Genomic DNA, 9,764 nt, shown 5'->3' on the forward strand with positions numbered 1-9,764 from the left:
AAGACCCGACATAGCCAAATAAGTAAATAAATATTAAAGAAAAAATTCCAGCTTGGATTACAGGTGATTGGCTCTCCACAGTACACCATCACCAGCCAGAAGTGGCCTATTATTAAGAGATTAACAGCAAGAATTCTAAATAGATAAACAAGGTACACTGTATAGCATAGGGAACTATACTCAATATCCTATAATAAGCTAACGGAAAAGGATCTGAAAAAGAATATATACGTATAACTGAATCACTTTGCTGTATACCTGAAACAAACATAACATTGTAAATTAACTATACTTCAGTTTTTAAAGATGGTTAAAAGAAAACAAAAACCACAGTTAAAAAAAAGATTAATAGTGAGAATTCTAGAACCAGACTGCCTGTATTTGAATTCTGGTTCCACCAGTTCCTAGCTATATGAATTTGGGTAAGTTTTTTTTTTTTTTGAACGTACCAAGCCTTGGATTTTATTTCCTTGTATTACAGTTTTTGGATCTGGGAAAAACTAACATTTATTTCAAAAGAATGTTTAATTCCAATGTTTACATAACAACTAATAAATATATAATAATGTTGACATAAACAAATATGATTTTTACTTTGAAAGAGGTCTTAAAAGCCATAGGAATGAATTAATGCAAGTTCTTAGGATCTGTAATAGAGCCGTGAATAATATGCATTTTCATAAATTTGTATTACAGCATGTCCTTTTTCTTTAACCTATTTATATTCTCATTTCCTCAATAGTTCACTCTAGAGAGATGAATTAGCGAATCTCATCTTCTAAAATTAAATTTCCATTTCCTTCCCTTTAAGGGAAGAAGATTGTGAATAATATAGATATTAATTTTCAAATCGGTTGATTTCAAGTAGGATGAGATGCAGAGAGGATCTTAATTTTCACATAATTGATTTTTTTTCTTCATATATTTTTTTTAATTTAATTTTTTTTTTTTGGGGGGGTACATCAGGTTCAATCATCTGTTTTTATACACATATCCCTGTATTCCCTCCCTTCCTTGACTACCCCCCCTGGAGTTCCCCCCACCCTCCCCGCCCCAGTCCTCTAAGGCATCTTCCATCCTCGAGTTGGACTCCCTTTGTTATACAACAACTTCCCACTGACTATTTTACAGTTGGTAGTATATATATGTCTGTGCTACTCTCTCACTTCATCTCAGCTTCCCCTTCACCCCCCGCCCCCTCCCATACCTCGAGTTCTCCAGTCCATTCTCTGTATCTGCATCCTTATTCTTGTCACTGAGTTCATCAGTACCATTTTTAGATTCTGTATATGTGAGTTAGCATACAGTATTTGTCCTTCTCTTTCTGACTTACTTCACTATGTATGACAGATTGTAGTTCTATCCACCTCATTACATATAGCTCCATCTCATCCCTTTTTATAGCTGAGTAATATTCCATTGTATATATATGCCACATCTTCTGTATCCATTCATTTGTTGATGGGCATTAGGTTGCTTCCATGTCCTGGCTATTGTAAATAGTGCTGCAATAAACATTATGGTACATGTTTCTTTTGGGATTATGGTTTTCTTTGGATATATGCCCAGGAGTGGGATTACTGGATCATATGGTAGTTCTATTTGTAGTTTTTTAAGGAACCTCCAAATTGTTTTCCATAGTGGCTGTACCAACTTACATTCCCACCAACAGTGCAGGAGAGTTCCCTTTTCTCCACACCCTCTCCAACATTTGTGGTTTCCAGACTTTGTGATGATGGCCATTCTGGTTGGTGTGAGGTGATACCTCATTGTGGCTTTGACTTGCATTTCTCTGATGATGAGTGATGTTGAGCATCTTTTCATGTGTTTGTTGGCCATCTGTATGTCTTCTTTGGAGAAATGTCTATTTAGGTCTTCTGCCCATTTGTGGATTGGGTTATTTGCTTTTTTGGTGTTAAGCTTCATGAGCTGCTTGTATATTTTGGAGGTTAATCCTTTGTCCGTTGTTTCATAGGCAATTATTTTTTCCCATTCTGAGGGTTGCCTTTTAGTCTTGTTTATGGTTTCTTTTGCTGTGCAAAAGCTTTTAAGTTTCATGAGGTCCCATTCGTTTATTCTTGATTTTATTTCCATGATTCTAGGAGGTGGGTCAAAAAGGATCTTGCTTTGATGTATGTCATAGAGTGTTCTGCCTATGTTTTCCTCTAGGAGTTTGATAGTGTCTGGCCTTACATGTAGGTCTTTAATCCATTTGGAGTTTATTTTTGTGTATGGTGTTAGGAAGTGTTCTAATTTCATTCTTTTACATGTTGCTGTCCAATTTTCCCAGCACCACTTATTGAAGAGGCTGTCTTTTTTCCATTGTATATTCTTGCCTCCTTTGTCAAAGATAAGGTGCCCATATGTGTTTGGGCTTACTTCTGAGTTCTCTATTCTATTCCATTGATCGTCCTTTCTATTTTTGTGCCAGTACCATACTGTCTTGATCACTATGGCCTTGTAGTATAGTTTGAAGTCAGGAAGCCTGATTCCACCAACTCCATTTTTCCTTCTCAAGATTGCTTTGGCTATTCGGGGTCTTTTGCGTTTCCATACAAATCGTAAGATTTCTTGCTCTAGTTCTGTGAAAAATGCCATTGGTAATTTGATCGGAATTGCATTGAATCTGTAAATTGCTTTGGGTAGTACAGTCATTTTCATGATGTTGATTCTTCCAATCCAAGAACATGGTATGTCCCTCCATCTGTTTGTGTCGTCTTTGATTTCTTTCATCAATGTCTTAAAGTTTTCTGCATACAGATCTTTTGCCTCCTTAGGCAGGTTTATTCCTAGGTATTTTCTTCTTTTTGTTGCAATGGTGAATGGGAGAGTTTCCTTAATTTCTCTTTCTGCTCTTCCGTTGTTAGTGTATAGGAATGCAAGAGATTTCTGTGCATTAATTTTGTATCCTGCTACTTTACTAAACTCATCAATTAGTGCTAGCAGTTTTCTGGTAGAGTCTTTAGGGTTTTCTATATATAATGTCATGTCATCTGCAAAGAGTGACAATTTTACTTCTTCTTTTCCAATTTGGATTCCTTTGATTTCTTTTTCTTCTCTGATGGCTGTGGCTAAAACTTCCAAAACTATGTTGAATAATAGTGGTGAGAGTGGACACCCTTGTCTTGTTCCTGTTCTTAGAGGGAATGCTTCCAGTTTTTCCCCACTGAGAACGATGTTGGCTTTTGGTTTTTCATATATGGCTTTTATTATGTTGAGGTATTTTCCTTCTATGCCCATATTCTGGAGAGCTTTTATCATAAATGGATGTTGAACTTTGTCAAAAGCTTTTTCTGCATCTATTGAAATGATCATATGGTTTTTATCCTTCAATTTGTTGATATGATGTATCATGTTGATTGATTTGCGTATATTGAAGAATCCTTGCATCCCAGGGATAAACCCCACTTGATCATGGTGTATGATTTTTTTAATGTGCTGTTGGAGTCTGTTAGCTAGTATTTTGTTGAGGATTTTTGCATCTATATTCATCAGTGATATTGGTCTGTAGTTTTCTTTTTTTGTGATATCTTTGCCTGGTTTTGGTATCAGGGTGATGGTGGCCTCATAGAATGAGTTTGGGAGTGTTCCGCCTTCTGCAATATTTTGGAAGAGTTTGAGAAGGATAGGTGTTAACTCTTCTTGAAATGTTTGATAGAATTCGCCCGTGAACCCATCTGGTCCTGGGCTTTTGTGTGTTGGGAGGGTTTTAATCACTGCCTCAATTTCCGTACTTGTGATTGGTCTGTTCATGGTTTCTATTTCTTCCTGGTTCAGTCTTGGAAGATTGTATTTTTCTAAGAATGTATCCATTTCTTCCAGGTTATCCAATTGATTGGCATATAGTTGCTTGTAGTAGTCTCTCATGATGTTTTGTATTTCTGAGGTGTCCGTTGTGACTTCTCCTTTTTCATTTCTAATTCTGTTGATTTGCATCTTCTCCCTTTTTTTCTTGATGAGTCTGGCTAATGGTTTATCAATTTTGTTAATCTTCTCAAAGAACCAACTTTTAGTTTTATTAATTTTTCTTATGGTTTCTTTCCTTTCTTTTTCATTTATTTCTGCTCTGATCTTTATGATTTCTTTCCTTCTGCTCACTTTGGGGTTTCTTTGTTCTTCTTTCTCTAGTTGTTTTAGGTGTAAGGTTAGGTTGTTTATTCGATCATTTTCTTGTTTCTTCAGGTAGGACTGTATTGCTATAAACTTCCCTCTTAGAACTGCTTTTGCTGCATCCCATAGGTTTTGGGTTGTTGTGTTTTAGTTGTCATTTGTTTCTAGATATTTTTTGATTTCCTCTTTGATTTCTTTAGTGATTCCTTGGTTGTTTAGGAGTGAATTGTTTAGCCTCCATGTGTTTGTATTTTTTGCAGTTTTTTTCCTGTAATTGATATCTAGTCTCATGGCGTTGTGGTCTGAGAAGATGCTTGATATGATTTCAATTTTCTTGAATTTGCTGAGGTTTGATTTGTGACCCAAGATGTGATCTATCCTGGAAAATGTTCCGTGTGCACTTGAGAAGAAAGTGTAGTCTGTCGTTTTTGGATGGAATGTCCTATAAATATCAATTAAGTCGAGATGGTCTAATGTGTCATTTAAAGCTTGTGTGTCTTTGTTTATTTTTTGTTTGGATGATCTGTCCATTGATGTAAGTGGGGTGTTCAAGTCTCCCACTATTATTGTGTTACTGTCGATGTCCCCTTTTATAGCTGTGAGCATTTGCCTTATGTGTTGAGGTGCTCCTATATTGGGGGCATAGATATTTACCATTGTGATATGTTCTTCTTGAATGGATCCCTTGATCATTATGTAGTGTCCTTCCTTGTCTCTTTTAATAGTCTTTACTTTCAAGTCTAATTTGTCTGATATGAGTATTGCTACTCCAGCTTTCTTTTGACTTCCATTTGCATGGAATATCTTTTTCCATCCCTTTACTTTCAGTCTATATGTATCCCTTGGTCTGAAGTGGGTTTCTTGTAGGCAGCATATAGAAGGGTCTTGTTTTTGTATCCATTCAGCCAGTCTGTGTCTTTTGGTTGGAGCATTTAATCCATTTACATTTAAGGTGATTATTGACATGTGTGTTCCAATTACCATTGTCTTAATTGTTTTGGGTTTGTATTTGTAGGTGTTTTCCTTTTCTTGTGTTTCCTACTTAGAGAAGTTCCTTTAGCACTTGTTGTAAGGCTGGTTTGGTGGTGCTGAATTCTCTTAACTTGTGCTTGTCTGGAAAGCTTTTGATTTCTCCCTCAAATCTGAATGAGATTCTTGCTGGGTAGAGTATTCTTGGCTGTAGGTTTCTCTCTTTCAGGACTTTCAGTATATCCTGCCATTCCCTTCTGGCCTGCAGAGTTTCTGTAGAGAGGTCAGCTGTTATCCTTATGGGTTTTCCCTTATATGTTGTTTGTTGCTTTTCTCTTGCTGCTTTTAATATTTTTTCTTTGTGTTTAATTGTCGTTAGTTTGATTAATATGTGTCTTGGTGTATTTCTCCTTGGATTTATTCTGTATGGGACTCTCTGTGCTTCTTGGACTTGGTGAATTATTTCCTTTCCCATGTTGGGGAAGTTTTCCACTAGAACCTCTTCAAATATTTTCACAGACCCTTTCTTGTTTTCTTCTTCTTCTGGGATGCCTATAATTCGAATGTTGGTACGTTTAAGGTTATCACTGAGGTCTCTGAGACTGTCTTCTAATCTTTTTATTGTTTTTTCTTTTTCCTGCTCTGTGGCGTTTATTTCCCCCATTCTATCTTCCAACTCACTTATTCGTTATTCTGCCTCAGTCATTCTGCTGGTTATAGCATCTAGAGTATTTTTAATTTCAGTTATTTTGTTATCCATTGCTGTTTGTTTTTCTGAGTTCTTATGAACTGTTTCTTGTACTTTATTTTGTTATCGAGATTTTGTATCATTTTTACTATCATTACTCTAAATTCTTTTTCAGGCATTTTTCCTATTTCCTCTTCATTTATTTGGTCTTGTGGGTTTTTTTCCTGCTCCTTTGCCTGCATGGTGTTTCTTTGTTTCCTCATGGTTGTCCAAACTTTTGGGGTTGCTTGTCCGGCTATGTCGTGGTCCCTGCGGTCCTTTCTGGTGTCCGAGGCCGTCTGCTGGTGTTCAGCTGGTTCTCTGTGGGAATTACTGCGTCCTTCCGTGCATTCCCAATGCATCTGCTGGTCTTGGAGAGTCTCCTGGAGAAGCAGAGGCCGGCTGCGGCTCACGCTGGGGCAGCAATATTTAGGAGCTCACTCTACCTCACAGAGCCAGGGCCAGGGCGCCACTGTGGCGGCTCCTCCCTTGGGTAAGTGTTTTAATAGCTCTGTACTTCTGTTTCCTTATCTCTAAAAGAGAGGTTAAAAAAAAATACCTACCCTCATAGGTAGCTTTGAAAATTAAATAACTTAATGTATGTAATACTCTTAGAATAGTACTTACATGCACTGTGTTGCTGTTATTGCAGTAACAAAGCCCTTCTGAGAAAAATTTCTAGAGATCTGTTGCACAGCAATGTGAATATACTTACCGCTATTGAGCTGTACATTTTAAAATGGTTAAGACAGTAAATTTAAGGTATAGGTTTCTTTTCTTTACCACAGTTTAGAAATGTTATAACACTTATGAAAACAGAAGTTTTTAACATGGAATTTTATTTTTTTTTAAATGGAGATTTATTTATTTATTTACTCACTTATTTATTTATTTTGGCTGCTCCACATGGCTTGCAGGATCTTATTTCTCTGACCAGGGATCGAACCCAGGCCCCTTGCAGTGGAAGCATGGAGTCCAAACCACTGGACCGCCAGGGAATTCCCTGGAATTTTATAATTAAGATATTTACTTTCAAATCTAGAGACTCACTGGCCCTTTTCTTAAACTGTACATAATTAATAAATGCCTCTTTATTAAAAAAAATAAATAAAGCCCTTCTGAGAGATGGTCCTGGAAGTTAATGGAGGAAGAAACTCCTCCAAATGGGTAAAATTTCAAGTAGAATATATCATTGGCTCTGTTGGGAGAAGACATAGAGGATCTATGATTCATGTGCAAGATCAGTGATTTGGCTGGGTGGAGAAACTTGGATGAAACAAAATCAGAGGGTTGGGGAAAAGAGGTTTGGGAAGAAGTCTGTGAATGGACCCACAGGAGGGTCCCAGAGCACAAACATATTTGTGTCTAGTACAGCCACTCACCATCATGAGGCTGTCTCCCTAGAGGCTGCTTCTGGTGGTCAGATGGGTGAGGTGAACCTGCTTTGTGGATGTCATTCCACTCCCCCGCCCGCCGCCCCTGCCAGACATTCCATGAACAAAACAGCTGCGGTGGCCTTCACAAGATGGACCGCCCCTTACCAAGTCGGACCCGGTGGGGGCTCCTACTGAAGGTCAGCTTGGCCCACAAAAGCTACCAATTCAGCCCACCTACTTGATGAAGGGTGCTTATGTGAGCTCTCTTCCAACAAGGAAGCGGCAGAAAGTTGTTCTCTCTAGAAGGCAATTACATATCTTTAGCTTTGGATTTGTTTTCCCTGCTCCCATACATCTGCTGCCCCCACCTTCTGTGGACATTCTGGATGCCTCATACGCTGTTGTGGTTCCCCACACAACATGGGTTCTGACCAAAATCTCACTGTACAGTGAAAGAGTGCTGACAGTGTCTTCCAGCATGTGAAGTGCTCTGCAAGTATTAGTGTAACTGAAAGTGGGTGTCCAGCTGCTTGCTGCTCAAAAGTCAATGAAGAGGCAAGTTGGGGGGGAAAAAAAAGAGACAAGTTGGTGGAAAGGAAAATTTGCTTTATTTTGGATGCCGGCAACCAGCGGGGGGTTGTGGGGGGGAGAGGACACATTCCTGTCCAAAGGCCAAATCCTCACCACCCCCCCCAACCCCCTGCCCCTGCCAATTAGTGGGCAGGAGCTTTTATAGATGGAGGGAGGGGACTACATGCACAAACAGCACGGTCAGCTCTGACAGTCATCTTGAAATTGGTCACAAATGCAGTGGTCTGGCCAGTGTCATCTTGATTGTTTTAAGTATAGTTAATCTTCAGTTCCAGGGTCAGTTTATTTCCATTTCCTTGAGGCCAATTCTCGGAATTGTGGCAGCTTTTGTCATGGCTACAGTCTGGTCGTCGTGTAGTTAACTTCTTCCACCTGGTGGGGGTTTCAGCATCTATGAGAGCGCTCAGGATATGGTTCAGAATATTATCTATAGCTCTCGAGGAGGAACTAGAGGTGCTTGACTTTGCTTACTAACTAAACTATTATCGTTTTGTCCCAGTTGACTGCTTTTCTTTGCTTCTGCATTTTCTCACTTCTCTGATTAAACTTATTCTTTGGTTAAAGTTTTTCCACAGACGAAAGGCAGGTGGAGGACATGTGGTGGGAGGGACCACAGGGTCCTGCCCCGTTTCATTAGCTCATCTAATCTTCACAGCAACCATATTAAGCTACATACTGTTATTAACTCCCCTTTACAGATAAGGAAACTGAGTTACAGAGAAGTTTTGTAAATGGCTCAAAGTCACAGTAGGTAAGTGAGTGGTGAGGGCTACATTTGAATCCAGACAGTTTGGCTCCAGGGTCCATGTTCTAAACTACAGGGAAGGCCCGTGGGAGTCGGGGATCTTATCACATACCCCATCCCTCAGGAGCATTTGGCTTTGCAGAGACTCAGTTATGGCAAAAGCTTCTGAGGATGGAGTGCTGACCTTCTGAGAGTGGAGTGCAGGGTGTGCTCTGACCAGCAGCCATCCTCTCTTGGCCTGGATACGTGGGGGCCCCAGGAAGAGAGAGAGAGAGGTGGGAGTGGGACCTCTGACTACAACACCTAGTAACCCATTCACACCATTGCTGCTTGTAGTCCTGTGACTCTGGGCTCTGCTGGTTTAGAGGTTTGGTATCCCAAGGAGATTTGCTTCCAAGAAGAGGAGACACCGATAGTCCCATTGCACTGGAGCCTGAGACAGAGTCCTGGCTTTGGGGTTTTTCATGCCATTGAGTAAATGGGCAGAAAAGGGGGGATAAGATGTTAGCTGGCATGATTGATCCTGATGATTTAGAGAAAATAAGATTACTATTACACAACAGGGTCAGAGAGGAGGATGTGTGCAACCCAGTGGCACCGCAGGAATATCTTACACCTCCATGTCCAATGGTTAAAGTTAACAGAAGACTGAAGCAGCAGAAACAAGACAACAGAGAGTTCAGATCCTCCAGCTGTCAAGGTTTAAGGCATTCCATAAGAAAAGAACCTAACCATCTTAAGTTCTGGTTGTATAACATAGTGGTTTAGAGCCTGAGCTCTGGCACCAGACTCACTGGATTTAAATCTGAGTGCTAACATGTGCTGGCTGTGTACCTGTGTCTACTTTAGTTTCCACACCTGTAAAATTTGGATAATAACAGTTCATACCTTAAATGGTCATTTTGAGAATTGAGTAATACTTATAAAACACTGAGGACAGGGTCTGGCATGTAGTAGACACTCTATGGATGTTAGCTATTATTAAGACGAAGGAATGAGAAGCAACAGAGGAAAGTCATAAATACCAGTGACAGCCTCGGGATCAGTTGCGAAATGAGAACAGTACACAGTAAAACTGTTACCGAGTCCAAGCTTGCTCTGCTCGCCGCACAACAGGCCAATGAATTGGAGACGAGGTGTTGAGGCAAGGAATACGACTTTATTCAGAAAGGTGGCAGACCGAGAAGACGGCAGACTAGTGTCTCCTAAAAACCATCTTATTGGGGCCTGGATGCCAGTTTGTCTT

The sequence above is a fragment of the Hippopotamus amphibius genome, chromosome 1 (genome assembly GCF_030028045.1).
Source record: "Hippopotamus amphibius kiboko isolate mHipAmp2 chromosome 1, mHipAmp2.hap2, whole genome shotgun sequence".
Taxonomy (NCBI): Eukaryota; Metazoa; Chordata; class Mammalia; order Artiodactyla; family Hippopotamidae; genus Hippopotamus; species Hippopotamus amphibius.